Source organism: Tenrec ecaudatus, chromosome 1, assembly GCF_050624435.1.
Source record: "Tenrec ecaudatus isolate mTenEca1 chromosome 1, mTenEca1.hap1, whole genome shotgun sequence".
NCBI classification, from domain to species: domain Eukaryota; kingdom Metazoa; phylum Chordata; class Mammalia; order Afrosoricida; family Tenrecidae; genus Tenrec; species Tenrec ecaudatus.
Genome location: NC_134530.1, coordinates 148,549,799 through 148,565,964, shown reverse-complemented (window position 1 = coordinate 148,565,964; position 16,166 = coordinate 148,549,799). Strand labels below are relative to the sequence as shown.

Genomic DNA, 16,166 nt, shown 5'->3' with positions numbered 1-16,166 from the left:
AATTTTACTCAAATAATTTAATTCATTTTAGAAAGATCTATTTTCCTTGTTGTCAAAGTGAAGATAGTGTACACAATTCACCCTTTACATGATTATATAGGTCTCTGTGAGAGTTGTTGGTCGGTACATGAGAGGGCTTCAAAAAGTTGATGGGAAATGGAATGAAAAGATAATAAATCTTTTCCCCATGAACTTTTTAAAGAACCTTCGTATAAGATGTAGGTCGATCTCAAACAAAGTGTCCTTGGGAAACATAACCCTCATATTAAACTTAATTAACATTTAAAAACATAACTGAGACATTCATTTGACAAGATAGCCTAGACTTATTTTTCCTGGCTCCTCCCATGAAGTACAACTATAAAATCTAGGAATCAAATTGCTTTGGGATTGTAGGTCTCCAGGAACAAAATGGCAGGGTGTCTTACGCACACGCAATCCCCCTCATCAAAAGAAGGTGACCCAGCGCTGGCGCACTCTTACCCTCAATCTAGCCACAGAAGATAACCCTCTCACTGCCACTCTGTCAATTCAAACTCATAGTGACCCTACAGGACAAGTAACACAGGCCTAGTTAGGTTTATTCCACTCCCAGATTGAACAGAATTCTCTCAACCCATACAAGATGAACCTAACACCAACACTTGGAGAATGTGTCTGGGGGCCCCATGCCTAAAAAGCAGCCAGAGGAAGCCATTTCCTTTATCACCATACTGAGACTCCATTGGGCCCCTGAGAGATACTAAGTGGCAGGGCAGCACCAGTCTGGGACCCCGTTCTCCTCTATTAAGAAACAGAAGGCTGACCAACATCATCTATAATAGAGATTTCATTGTAGTAAGTGCCCACCCTAGGCAACTTCTTTGTTCCTGCAAGCCTGACACGCCCCTCTTTCACCCAGAGACATGGAGTCCAGCCTGGAAAAACCCCTTTCATCTCTCTGAGCAGTGCTACAAGAGCCATTGAGAGATCCAGTGATACTCGATAAACACAGCACATAAAATAACACTATAAAAATAAATAACACTGTTAAGGTTCTCAAAATTAAAGTATCATTGAAACAAGAGCCCACAAAAATAGGCTAGAACATCATGCTAAGCCTAAACAGGGTGACTTAAAATAGAAGATTTACATAAGACTCAGTCTCCCAACTCAATAGACGTATTCAGATGCATTTATATATAGCACCCATTACCCAATGCCACTGAGCCAAGGCCAACTCATACAACCCTATAGGACAGAGAAGAAATAGCCCAAGGGTTTCCAGTGCTATAATCTCCTTCATTCTCCTTCCCACTGGCTAGTGGGTTCAAACCACTGCCCTTTCGTTAAGTGCTTAACCATTGTGCCACTTGGACTCCTTCATACTTGACGAATGAGCACAGGAAAAGATTTTCAGTATCATTAGTTATCACAGAAAAAGAAAACTTGAATCAGAAATCACTATGTACCTATTTTAGAAAGACTGACAACCTCAATTGCAAATTGCTGGTAGGAAAGTAAAATGGCATAGCCACTCTGGAAAACAGTTCCTTGAAAAATTTGGCAATTTCTTAAAAATGAAATATGCAACTACCATATGACCCAGCAACTTCACATTCGAGCAGCTGCCTCAAAAAAATGAAAACTTAAGTTCACATAATAATCTGTACATGAATGTTCCTAACAGCTTTATTCCGAAGAGTAAAAAACTGGACTCAGTCCAGATGTCCTTCAAAAGCTGAATGGTTACATTATGTGTGTCAGTTTGGGTAAACTAGGAAAACAAATCAACAGAAACTCATATTTATAAGAGTTTTTTATATACAGGGTAAGTGTACATTAAGAAAGCATCACAACCCAGTGCTGCCCAAGCCTATAAGTCCAACATTAGCCTATTGGTCTGACAACAATCTACAAAGTCCTCCTCCATCTCACAAAACACACGCAATGACGCCAACTGAAGGAAGAAAGCCGAGTCAGTGAACGTGTAAGCATCTCAGCACTGGCAGGGGTCTCCACATGGCTGCTCCAGCACCCAGGACTGCATCAGGGTAGGTCCATGTGGCTTCTCCTCAGAATGTTTTGCAGGAAGTGAGTCTTGCCAGTTGAAGCAGGGAACTGTCTAAGGCAGCTGCACCCTGACCCGACCATCAGAAAGCAAGAGACCCGAGAACTAGAAAGGTGAGACTCACTGAACCATTTATCTCTCCGCCCTTCAATTACTCCCACATGTGTTTATCGGCCAGGTTGGCACAATAAACCTTAACTATCTCACTATGGTACATAGATACTAGAAACGACTGCTCAGAAATGAAAAAGAATGAACTAATAATAGATAAAACAACTTGGATCAATCTCTAGGAAATGATGCTGAGTGAAAAGAAAAAAAAGCTAACCCCCAAAGGTTATATAAGTGTATAATTCCATTTATATAACATTCTTGAAATGATAATTTTTTAGAATAGAGAACAGATTGGTGGTTATCAGGGTTAGGGAACAAGAGGGGAGGGAAAATGGTAAGTGTGGTTATAAAAGGGCAACATGAGGAATCCTTTTGGTGATGCAACTATTTCATATTTTATTAACAGTGATGGATATCTAGATCTACACATATGCTAAAACTGCATAGAAGTAAATATAAACTCACATAAATGGGTACTAGGAAAATCTAATAAGATTGGTAAATAAAACCAATGTCAATATACTGGTTGTGGAAATTGTACTAGTTTTACAAGTTATCAATAGAGAAAATTGAAGAAAGGATATAGGACATCTCTATCTACATTATTTCTTACAGCTAAAAATTAAACTACAATCCTATTATGGGGTTATCCAAAGGCAAGATATTGAAGCCCAATTCTGAGGGACCATCTAGAAACTCGAGAGCATGCTCACAATCTAGAGGGCATGGTCTCAGGGAAGAAAGGTTTCTTTTCAAACATTCAGAGCTAATGAAATTAGTCTCTTGGGTTTTCTACTTGCTTGATATGCACTATCTCTTCTTTTCTTCAATATGCCTTCTTTGTAATAGAAATGACTACCTTTTGCCTGTTCTACCACCGTACCTTGGAAGCAGATAATTTGCATTCTAGATTTCACAGATGGAAGTTGGACTTGAAGTTAAGATTGTGGGATGGTAAAAGTGTTTTACATGTGGCAATGACATGAATTTGAGGGGACAAAAGGGTGGGATGTTAGGAACTTAATTGTGTCAACGTGGGTAGGCCATTATTCTCAGTAGTTTGGTCCTTCCCCTTGAACTAATACCCTGAATTTTAATCTTTAGCCTTCTAAACTATTAGAGAATAAATTTCTATTTGCTAAAGGTATCCACTGGTATGTAGCATTTCTATAACCACAGCACTAGATAACCATGATGGATAGTTATGTAATGATGTAATTTGGCATTTATCCAATGATGTAATCATATCCCATGATGTGATCAACCAATCAGTTGTAAAAGGATTAGAGTAGGTTGTAACAGCCTTTCTCAGCACAGAGCCCAGATGGATGTACAAAGATGTTTACCTGAGGTGCGACCTGCATCTTACAGTAAAAGATAGAAGGAGAGATGTGAGCAAGGAGAGGGGACTTCAAGAAAGAAAAACCAGGAGCAGAAATATATCCTTTGAACTCAGGTGCTAAGGAGCACCCAGATTCAAGGAAAAATTGATACCAAGACATAAGGACATCTCCAAGTAATTCTGGGCCCACAAGTGTTGAAAGAAGACGTGAACCTTGCTCCGGAACCAACAGAGAGATTAAGCCTTCCCCTAGAACTCTCAACTTATGGTCATCAGTCAATGTCGACTCATAGTGACCCTATAGGACAGGACAGAACTGCCCCTGTAACTCTGTGTGGTAGTAAAGAGTTTCATCTTTCTGCTGAGGAGTGGCTGGTAATTTCCAACTGCTGACCTTGCAGTTAACAGCCCAATGTATAACTACTATGCCACCGGGGCTCCTTCTCCCAGTGCTAAGACTCTCAATTTGAACTTCTAGACTTCTAAGCCATAGGATAATAAATTTCTATTTGCTAAAGCCATCCACTGGTAGCATTACTTTAAAGGAAGACTAGATAACCAAGATGGATGCTGTACTGTGCCAGCAAAAACACATCTAAAGAAAATAGTTATCCCTCTTAAAATAAATAAGTAAAAGTTTATAAAAGAAAACTCAATAAAATGTATAAAGGAAATGAATTTATTACACAATACATTACGAGATATCTACAAGTACTCAATGCAACCTTCACTGACTGCAGTGTACAGACCTTTGACTTGGATTCGCTAAGATGAAGCCCAGCTTTGGGGGCATGCCTGCAAGTAGACTACTGCTAAGAGGGGCTAGATCTCCAAACTGAAGCCATAAATATTCAGAACAGACAAACTGATGATATCCAGTCTCTGAAAGAGAAGAGGCAATGCTGCATTTTTTCCTATTTAAATGAGAATAACTTGAGTTATTAAATTAAGTGAAAATGTATTTACCCCAAGGACCTTACCAAGCAGAACTGAATAACGATCTTATCAGTGGGTTCTTAAATTTGCCGTGTGTTTCCATCTCTCTTTTAGGCCAATGTTTGCTGTAGTTTGAAAAGACAATAAAGTAATACAACAACTAATGAAGTCAAGGCTGCATTCTTCATTGCAGGGGACAAAATTTGTCCCCAAACACTCTTTAACATTGGGATGCACATACAGAATCACTCATCTCGATTGGGGCAGGGAATGTATGGATGTGCTTTATACAATTGATGTATGTATATGTATGGATTGTGATAAGAGTTGTATGAGTCCCTAATAAAATGTAAAAAAAGAAAAAAAAGAATCACTCATCTCGGGATTACGGTTCATCTAGAACCTGTACAATTCAATTAGGAGACCTTTCATCCTCTATTCTATACTGTCAATGTCTGAGACATGCTGCTGCTGTCTTGAGACTGCCCACTCCATCCACTCTAACAGCTCTGGTAGAAAGTTCTCCCTTACACTGAGTACAAATCTGTCTCTCTGTAATTTCCACCCACAGGTTCTAATTTTGTCCCTTAGGACCACACAGAAAGAGCCTAATCCGTCTTCTACCTTCCACATTTCAGCCCTCCAAATATTTCAAGTCTCTCATGATGATTACAGAATAATATATGCCCTCCACTCAAAGCTATTTACATCCTCATCACCAAGACTTGTGAATGTGTTAATGTACATGGAAAAAGGGATTTTGCAGATGTGATGATTACATTAAGGATCTTGAGATGAAGAGATTCTGGTGGGTCTCAATATTATCACAATGTCCTTATTAAAAAACAAAAATAAAAAACAGCCAATAAATACATGAAGGGAAGCTTGTGATCATTAGCCATTAGAGAGACAAATGAAAAAATGTGCACTGGTTAAACAATGTCACAAAGGTTAGTTAGGCTGTGGGAATAGTGAAGCCTCAAGCCATGGGAACCACCTAAGTACAGATCAACAGGTGAATGAGCAAACAAAATGTGGTATACACATACAGTGGATACCATGCAACAATAACAATAAGGAATCTGGAAGACACCATGTTGACTGAAATAAGTCAAGCACAAAGAGGCAACTATTTCATAACACCACTTTTATAAAAAGCCAAAAATAGGTATGTATAATAGAAATCAATGTTGTTTGGTTACCAGGGGTAAAGAGGGATCACTTTCTAGAGCAGGGTTGAGGAATCTAAGGTGGGGTCGTACAGGGTCCAAGAACTCATCAATGCCTGCTAACACCACACACCAAACAAAGAGAAGCAATTCCAGCCAACACATTAGGGGCAAGTTAATAAAATGTTTGACCAGCCTGGGCTGAGAATGATGTTATAAATATCCAAATGGCCCTTGGCAGATAAAAAGGTCATTTCCCACCCCTACTCTCTACCCCAATCCCATGCTAGAGAGTTGACAGTATTTTGGGTAATAGGAAAGCCAATGCTGTGTCTATCTAGATAAGATAGGTGGGATAAACAACACAGAGGAGAAAGCAACGGGACAGAGAGAGGGAGGCGGGGGAAAGGAAGAGGGGTGTCAACCAACCCAGAGACAAGGGAACAACAAGTGATCGAAAATCAATGGCAAGGAGGGTGGGTGTAGGATGCCTGGTGGGGCTTGACCAAGGACAATGAAGCTGAGAGGAATGACTGAAACCTGAATGAAAGCCGGACATGATAGTGGGCCAAGAGAAAACAAAGGAAATAGAGGAAAGAACGAGGAGGCAAAGGCAATTAATGGAGGTCTAAATACAGGTACGTACATATGTGAATATATTTATATTTAACAATAGGGAAATAGATCTGTGTACTTACATTTATATGTTAAATATTAAGGTAGCAGATGGACACTGGGATTCTACTCAAATACTCCGTCAATGCAAGAACACTTTGTTCTAATAATCTGGAATTCCATGATGCTCACCTTCCCAGCACGATCTCTGAAGACTAAATGGGTGCATAAGAAAATGTGTTGAAGAAAGCTGATGGTAACCTGCTATCAAAAGATATAGTGTCTGGGGCCTTAAAGGCTTGAAGATAAAAAAGCGGCCATCTAGCTGAGAAGCAACAAAGTCCACATGGACAAAGCACACCAGCCTGTGTGATCATGAGGTTTCAATGGGATCAGGTATCAGGCATCAAAGACCCAGAACAAAAAAATCATATCAATGTGAATGCGGAGTAGAGACCCAAAACCCATCTGTAGACAATTGGACATCCCCTTACAGAAGGGTCGCAAGAAAGAGAAGAGCCAGTCAGGGAGCAGTACAGCACCGATGAAACATACAACTTTTCTCTAGCTCTGTAATGCTTCCTCCCCCCGACTATCATGACCCCAATTCTACCTTATATATCCGGCTAGACCAGAGCATGTACACTGGTACAGATAAGAGCTGGAAACACAGGGACAGTTAAACCCCGCAAGACCAATAATGAGAGTAGCGATACCAGTAGGGTAAGGGGAAGGTAGGGGGGGGGGCGGAGGAGTACCTGATAACAATGATCTACATATAACCCCCAACAGACAACAGAAACGTGGGTGAAGGGAGACACTGCTAAGTGTAAGATGTGAAAAATTAATAATAATTTATAAATTGTCAAAGGTTCATGGAAGGAAGGAGGGTAAAGTTAGGTGGGGGGGGAGGGAGGAGCTGATACCAAGGTTCAAGTAGAAAGAAAACATTTTGAAAATGATGATGGCAACAAATGTATAAATGTGCTTGATTCAATGGATGGATGGATGGGTTGTGATAAAAGCTATATGAGCCCAAATAAAATGACAAATAAATAAATAAATAAACTCTACCAAGCCAAAAAAAAAAAAAAGAGACACAATGCTGAATGTGGGCAAAGTTAACACAAGTTAACAAGGTACGTTATTACAAGATGAAGTAAGATTGAGGAACCTTAGATAATTTAGCGACTACAGCAACCACCCCAAAATATGAGTAATTATAGGTAGCTATATCTGCTTCTATATGTATAGCAATTATAGGTAGCTATACATGTTTCTGTTTCTATATATATGTGGGAGGGGGATAAAGATGGAGCCTTCTACTCCCATAAATGTTACCGTTTAAGAAACTCAGAAGAACAGTCCTACTCTGTGCTATATATGTGTTCCTATGAGGGGTCATTGACTCAATGGCAGTGGGGTTGTTTTGTTTTTTGTTTTTTTTTTGAGGTTTCTGTTCAATGTAGGTATAGCTGCGGGAATACACGTATGCATGTTCTTAAGTGATGTGTGTGTGTATATTCATTTACATTGTGCTTGGTAAGCCACAAAGGACACAGCCACAGTTCCCCCCAGACACAACCACTTTACAGGATTCGTTTGTTGGGTTTGAAGGCTTGGGGCCATAGTCTCCTGGGCCAATTTAGTCAATTGACACAACTTAGTCTGTAGAGCTGTGGGTTTTGTTTTGTTTTGTTTTGCTTTATAACAGGCATTTATAAGATTCTAGCTGTAACTGAAAGACCCATTTGCCATGAATATTCCTTTAACAGTTCAAATTGCCTCTGATTTAAGTAAAAGTATTTGTTACACCCAACTCATTACACCTATTCTGCATAGAAGTCTTATAGTTAGAACAAGTTAGGGAAAAAAAGAATATTTTGTTGTTAATGCTGCTGATGATATTGAGAATACACACTGCAAAACAGAAACCAGTTGGATGGTTTCTACAGATACAATTCAGTAAACAGTGAATTCTTAAGAGTTGTAAAACCATTCTTGACCTCCTGTAATGAGTTGCTCCGTGCCCACTAACGTGGCCTTACTGCCCCTAATCTCTGATTGCTGCTGCTGTCAGTTTGATCCCATATAGACCGTTCTCTAAAGAATCTAATTCTCAAGGCAGACATTTGTTTACTTTTTACTACATTTGCTTATTTGTTACTACTGTTTGAGTTTTTTCTTTTGGAGTTTTGGGTTCTTCCCCCAACACCATGTCTTTCCATTTATTCAGACATTCTTTAATTTTTCCCTTTCTTCCTCCCTCTCTCCCTTCTTTCTTTTTGAACCACAGTCTATAAAGTTTATGTTCCATATCTTTGAATGGTTTTAAAAGCTTGCATATAGTCATCTAAAATATAACTATAGAGTCCTACTCATCTGGAGCAGAAAAGAAAAAAGCCAAAGACTCAAAGAAGAATTTAATCTGCTGGACTGAGTGCCGACATGAATCACCACCTTGTCTGTTCAGAAACCATAACTAGATGATGTGCAGCTATCACGAACAATAGTCCTGACTAGATATGGTCCCTGATAGAGTAAAGGAAAGTATAGAACAAAATTCTAATTATTTAAAGAAAAAGCCAGACTTACTGAGCCAGGTGAGACTACAAGAACTCCTCTCTGAAATATTTCAATTTTGAGCTGAAACTATCCCTGGAGAGCACCCTTCAGCCAAATAACAGACTGGCTCACAAATAATGTAATCTTAGCCCTGTGCCACTTTTCAAGAAAAAAGGATCATCTATAGATTACCAAAAGGTCAATATCTCCTCTAAAGCAAAGATGAAGCACCCAAAGGAGCAGGGAAGCTAGATTAAAAGAAGCAGAACAACCAGAATGGAAATATGGACAATGTTAGCACAATGTAAAAAATGTAGCCAATGTCACTAAACAAGATGTACAGAAATTGCTAAATAGGAAGTAATTTGCTATGTAAACTTGCACCAAAACCTCAAAAAAAGTATTTACAAAGAGAGAGAGAATCACCAGGATCAGAGAGAAAAAGCTGCGAGAAAACCAGAGGTTGGAATAATGTTCTCTGAAGATGGAGCGAGGGCCCACCAACCATGGAATGCAGGCAGCTGCTAGCAACTGAAAAGACAAGGGGATACAGACACACACTCTGGAGCCTCAGGAAGAAATGCAGTCCAGTTTAGAAAAAGAAAAACCGCAGTATGAGACTAAAAGTTCAACAGTTGTTCGCAAACAAAGTTTGGAAGACAAAAGGGGAAGGAGGTTGCTTGGAAGGGAACAAACTGAACACAGTTGAAGAGAACGTTGACAAGCTGTGATGACCACACTGGTGACTAATGTCACTAACAATTTGTGTGGAAACTGTCGAATGGGAAGCTAACTTGCTCTGCAAACTGTCACCAACATTCAATAAAATATTGTTTTTTTAAAGAGAGAGATAAATCCAGCCCCACTTTGAACTTCTGGTCTCCAGAACTATAAACTAATAAATCTGTGTGGTCTTTTTTTATTTAATCATTTGAGTATATTAAAAAACCCTTCCCAGGAACAGCTGAAGCAAAATGATCTGCTAAAGTACAGCTCACCATATACTAGGATTTTTCTTTCTGTGTCTGTCCCATAGTTCCTCTTAACAAAATGTCAGGATTCAAGTACAGAGTCCCTGGGAATCCTCGGCATATTAAAGTGCTTTGAATGTGCTAATTTGATTTAAGAAACAGCCTGGGTAACCAATGTAGAAGACATATCCAAACCCCTGCTTAATATGTGGTATTAAGTGCGTAAAAGACCTTGGAAATTCTTAATTTAATCAAGATTATTCACCTTGGCAAGATACCCCTGTGTAGATAGCCAGCAGCGACAGTTGAAAGCAAACCTATGTATTTGCACAAGGCAAGATGAGCTGTGATTTTTCTGTGGAAACAGAACAAGAGCTGGGTCCAATTCCAAATTCTAATTATTAGAAGTAGAGTCAGAGAGCAAATCTCTTCACATAAATTAAAATTTTCTAAAGAGTCTGTATTAGAATCTTTTTGTTCTCTCACGCTCCCTCTCTCCCCCTCCTTCCCTCGCTCTTTTATTAATTAATTTTTTTGCACCACTTGCTTCAACAAAATTGTTCATAGAATAAAAGCATGGTTCTGCTGAAACATTCAGAAATTTTCTTTAAAACCCCAGGAATCAAAGCCTTATGGGCAATGTATGAATCACAGGATCTAGATGAGCTATCCGTTATTTCTTTAATTTTCTTTTTGTGCCCAAAGGTTGTTTTTTTTAATAAATCATTTTATTGGGGCTCATACAACTCTTATCACAATCAATACATACATCGATTGAGCAAAGCACCCTTATACATTCGTTGCCCTTATCATTCTCAAAATTCGCCTTCCACTTGGGTTCCTGGAATCAGCTCATTTTCCTTTTTTCCCTCCCTATCCCTTCCCGCTACCCCCTCCCTCACAAACCCTTAATAACTTACAAATTATTACTCTATCCTATCTTACACTGCCTGGTGTTTCCCCTCACCCACTTTCCTCTTGCCCATCCCCCAGAGAGGAGGTTACATGTAGATCCCCAAGATTGGTTCCCCCTTTCTACACCCCCTTCCCTCCTGGTGTCACCACTCTCACCACTGGTCCTGAGGGGTTCATCCGTCCTAGATTCCCTGTGTTTCCAGATCCCTACTGCACTGCTGTGCATCCTCTGGTCTAACCAGGTCCGCATGGTAGAATTGGGATCATGATAGTGGGGGAGGGGGGAGCGTTTTAAGAACTAGAGGAAGGTTGTATTTCATTATTGCTACACTGAACCCTGAGTGACTCATCTCCTCCCCACTACCCCTCTGCAAGGGATGTCCAGTTGTCTACAGATAGGCATTGGGACCCCATCATGTGCTCCCCTCATTCACGATGATAAGATATCCCCCCCCCCGCGCCTTTGGTGCTTGATACCTGGTCCCCTCAACCCTTCATGATCACACATGTTGGGTGTGCTGCTTCCATGAAATCTGTGTGATCTTAAAAGCAACTATATTCGAGGTAATTTATTAAGTAGCAAAAAAAATCTAAAACAACTGTTCTCCTTAGAAACAAAGATTTCTTCAAATATTCTTCGAATGACGGTTTTCCCAACCGTGCTTCCCTGTCCTCCTACCCCTGTATCCTATAACCCTGCTCCAAAATAGCTCCTACAAGTTTCTCTCTAGCAATGATACTTAGAGCCTTACCCATTGTGGGTCCACTTGTTCTTATGAAGTACATTCTCAGTGTAATTGTTCAGTAAAGCAGTAGTAAGTTACAAAGGGATTCCTAGCTGTGTGGAACAAAGGTGAGGTAGTTTGCTTCTGTAAGACTCCTAGTCTCCGGAACCCTATGGGGCAATTCTCCTCTATCTATAGGGGGACTGGGAGTTGGAAGAGACTGAGCAGCAGTGGCTTTTCTCTTCTTTATAAGTTGATATGAAAAAAAAAAACTCTTCCGAACACAGAACAATCCCATCTTCGGAATGATCAAGATCCTTGGTTCCTCCTCTCCTCCTAAACCTAGTAGCATAGCAATGATTTCATTTAACCTTTGCAGTCTTCAAGTTCCGCTCTACCTACTGAGACTGAAGAATCCAGAATCCAGACTAGATAGATGACTTCTCAACTGCAACTTTCGGTTCCTTCATTAAAAAACAAACAAACAAAAAAACACGCTACAATGGAAATTCCAGAAAAGTAAAAACACTTTCTATTATGCATATGACTTATGTTTCCTCAAGGATCCCTAACATCTTCATTTATTTATAGTTTTCATACAAATTATAGAATTTATTATAAAAATCAATTCAACAAAGTACATCAATAGTTATGCCAAATGCGCTCATAAAATTTTTAAACGATTACATAATAGCCTTATGTGCCAAGATCAATTTCTTCCCCTGCCCCAAAAAATATATATGCAGCAAAAAATAAGTAAAAGGTATGATAAATTTACCTGTAGTAAAGTTCATTTTAAAATCTTCAATATAAAATGACTTGCTAAAATACTATGCTAAGGGCAAGAAGGTCTCAATATTTTAATCAAACATCAATTCACTGAGGACCACTAAAGGTGCTTTTGGAAAAACAGTAGGAAATTCAAGTGTATCTCCAACCTCGTGGTGCCCAACTCAACCTACTTTCAATCTTGAGGCTACTGGCACCCTCAGTTTCAGAATCACCTTTTAGTAATGGCAAATATTACCTTTATTAGCTACTTAAAGTACTTTCAGTTATAGCTACTGTCCCAGTAATATAAATTTCCTTTAAGATGTAGTTTATCACTTTTATGTAAATGGAACTCTTAAGCACTTCATCCTGAATTCAAGGACCAAGTCTTCAGGCTCAGGCTCAGAACCCAATCTGAGTTTCTAGTCCAGGTCCTATTATCCTTTTAACCTGGACCATTTAAAATCTAAATCCTATTCCTCCCTAACCAGCTCTCCTCCATAATCTTCCTAGTATCACCCTCTGTATCTCAAGAATTATTACGGTGGACATCTGCTATCAAGTCTTTACCCTTCTTCCCAGTTTGGGAAATCTGACTTTTCCTTTAAGGGTTTCAATGCTAACCTCTACCCCCACTAATCTGTGATAACACTAGTGCCAGATGAATCATTTTCTTTTATTAAGTATATATGTCTCTGCTCAAAAACACTTACCTATTCTTACTGGCCTTGAAATAAAATGCAAACATTGTTGGCAAAAATTTAAATCCTACATAATCCGACCTAATTCTAACTTTCTCCAGACGAATGAAATTAATTTTATTTTAAAACTACAGAGAGGGAAGATACTGGGAAAGGGGGAAAGAAAATAACAAACTATAAGTTTACAAACTTTTTTTTTTTAAGTACAAGACATTTTGAGTGTGGAATGTACCAGTTCCATTGGTATACAATAAATGAGGAATCCTGGAAGCACTGTGGGTTAAGCATTGGGCTGCTAACCACAAGGTCTGCCGTTCAAACCCACCAGTTGTTCTTCGGGAGAAAAATGAGGCTGCTTGCTCTTATAAAGATTTATAGCAATGGGTCTCAACATGTGGGTCACGACCCCTTTGGGGGTCAAATGACCCTTTCACAGGGGTCGCCCAATTCATAACAGTAGCAAAATTAAGTTATGAAGTAGCAACAATAATAATTTTATGGTTGGGTTTCACTACAACATGAGTATTAAAGGGTCTCAGCATTGGGAGGGTTGTGATCCACTGATTTTTAGTCTCAGAAATCCTCCAAAAGGTTGCAACGAGTCAGCATTAGCTTGATGATAATAGGATTGGTTGATTCTGACTCATGGTGACCTCATGTCTGAGTGAGGAATTGCTTCATAGGGTTTTCTTTACAGAAGCAGATCGTCATTTCTTCCATGGCGCTGCTGAGTGGCCTTGAACTGCCCAACATGTTAGCAGTTAAGTGCAAACTATGTGTGCTACCTAAGGACCTTGTTCATAAGACAGTAGAGTGGGAGGTCAAGCTGAGTAAGTGGGCTGGGTCCACATGTGAAATACCTGCATGCTAAACTAAGAACTTTAGTGGGCCACAGAAGAAATCATAGATTCTTTTAACCAGAGAAATAATGCACCAAAATAATTATTCCAGAGTTGGAGTATAGGATGTACCAGTAAAGCAGCAATGTAGAAAACAGAGGCAGAGTAGGTTCACAGTTATTGTAAATACTCTAGGAATAAAAGTGGTAAGAAATTGAAAGGTGGCAATAAAAAAGAGAGAGAGAGGAAGGAAAGCAGGAGAAATGAGTCTTCCTCAGCTGTTTCTGTGTCTAGACAAAGTCGTGGAGTAACCACTCAAGTAGTGCGGGGCACCCCCAAGGAGGGACGGGTGTTTGGGGGCATGTTAGAAAATGCACCCACGTGGTATTTGAATAATTCCCGTTAATTTAATTCAATCTTGAAAGCAATGACATGTATAATTCAAAAACATCCAAAATTCCTTTAACATTTAATGAACTTTTGGCAGAAAGACTACTTGAATTATAATTGCTTACTTCGGTTATTAGCATTTCTTGTGTTCCTATGAAGAAGCCTACAGGTTAAGCATTAGAAAAAGCTACCAGGTCGGCCCCAATCCCTACTATGTAAACAGCCCCAACTCCGGGCAGAAGAATTCACTTCAGGGGACAGCACTGAAGCTACCGATCAGGGAGAGGGACATGTCTGATCAGAAGACACAGGAGCAAATGAAGAGGGAGGAAGAGAGTTGAACACACCCTGGCCCATCAAGCGCTGAGGATAATATTCTCACTCAGAGCAGCCAAAGCACAGAGAGGACCATAGGGCCGGCCTCACTACGACACATGGCATCCTTCACTGACTCAGTGCTATGGGGGACAACACTGGAGACACAGTGTGGGACTTGCGACCACTCTGACCTCACCACACTGAGGCAAAACACTAAAGGCAAGCAACAGAACAGCAAGGGGAGCAGAGCAAGGAAGTCTCATGGAATACCAAAAATAAGACTATGGGGCCAGGGTGTTGCATCCCAGCTGACTAGACCAGAAAACGCCCGTAAAGGTAAAAAAAACAGACCTTGAACTATTTACAGCAATGGTTCTCAACCTGTGGGTAGCAACCCCCGTGAGGGTAGAACGACCCTTTCACTGGGGTCACCCAATTCATAACAGTAGCAAAATTACACTTATGCAAGTAGCAACTAATTTTTTTTGGTGGGGAGGGTGTCACAACATGAGGAACTGTATGAAATGGTCACAGCATTAAGAAGGATTTTCTCTTTTTTTGTGTCATTTGTTTTTTGTTGTTATTGTTTTATTTTGCTCTGTCTTGGTTTTTGTTCATTTTATTATCTCTGCAAGTCTCCAGATAAGATAGGCGGGTAAACAACCCAGAAGAGAAAACAAGGGAACTGATGTTTCGGGGGGGGGGGGGGGGGTGAGGGAAAGGAAGTGGGTGTTAACAAACCCAGGGACAAGGAAACGAGTGCTCCAAAACTGATGGTGAGGAGGGTGTAGGAGGCCTGATAAGGCTTGATCAACGACAATGTAACTGAGAAGAATTCCTGAAAACCAAATGAAGGCTGAACATGATAGTGGGACAAGAGGAAAGTAAAAGGAAATAGAGGAAAGAACTAAAAGGCAAAGGGCATTTGTAGAGGTCTAAATACAGGCATGTATATATGTAAATAAATTTATATATGATGATGAGGAAATAGATCGGTGCATATATATATAGGTTTAGTAGTAAGGTAGCAGATGGACATTGGGTCTCTACTCAAGTACTCCCTCAATGTAAGAATACTTTGCTCTATTAAACTGGCATTCCATGATGCTCACCTTCCAGACACGATTGCTGAAGACAAAGCGGGCACATAAGCAAATGTGGTGAAGAAAGCTGATGGTGCCCAGATATCAAAAGATATAGCATCTGGGATCTTAAAGGTTTGAAGATAAACAAGCAGCCATCTAGCTGAGAAGCAACAAAGCCCTCATGGAAGAAGCACACCACCTTGTGTGATCACGAGGTGTTGATAGGATCAGGCATCAAAGAACAAAAAAATCATATCATTGTGAATGAGAGGGGAGTGCAGAGTGGGCACCCAAAGTCCATCTGTAGGCAACTGGACATCCATTTTTAGAAGGTTTGCAAGGAGGAGATGAGTCAGTCAGGGTGCAGTATAGCACTGATGAAACATACAACTTTCCTCTAGTTCTTTAAGGCTCCGTCCCCCACACTATCATGATCCCAATTCTACCTTACATAACCAGCTAGACCAGAGCATGTACACTGGTACAGATAAGAGCTGGAAACACAGGGAATCCAGGACAGATAACCCCCTCAGGGCCAATAGTGAGAATAGGGATATCAGGAGGGGAAGGGGAAGGTGGCCGAGGAAGGGGGAACCAATCACAATTATCTAAATATAACCCCCTGGGGGGGCAGACGACAGAAAAGTGGGTGAAGGGAGA

At 40.1% G+C, this 16,166-nt stretch overlaps 1 protein-coding gene across 5 annotated transcripts in view; it reads right to left on the bottom strand.

The window, feature by feature from the left end:
- Positions 1-16,166, bottom strand: part of MAGI3 (membrane associated guanylate kinase, WW and PDZ domain containing 3) — a 261,291-nt gene that overhangs the window by 214,194 nt on the left and 30,931 nt on the right. The gene's annotated exons all lie outside the window — the stretch shown is intronic.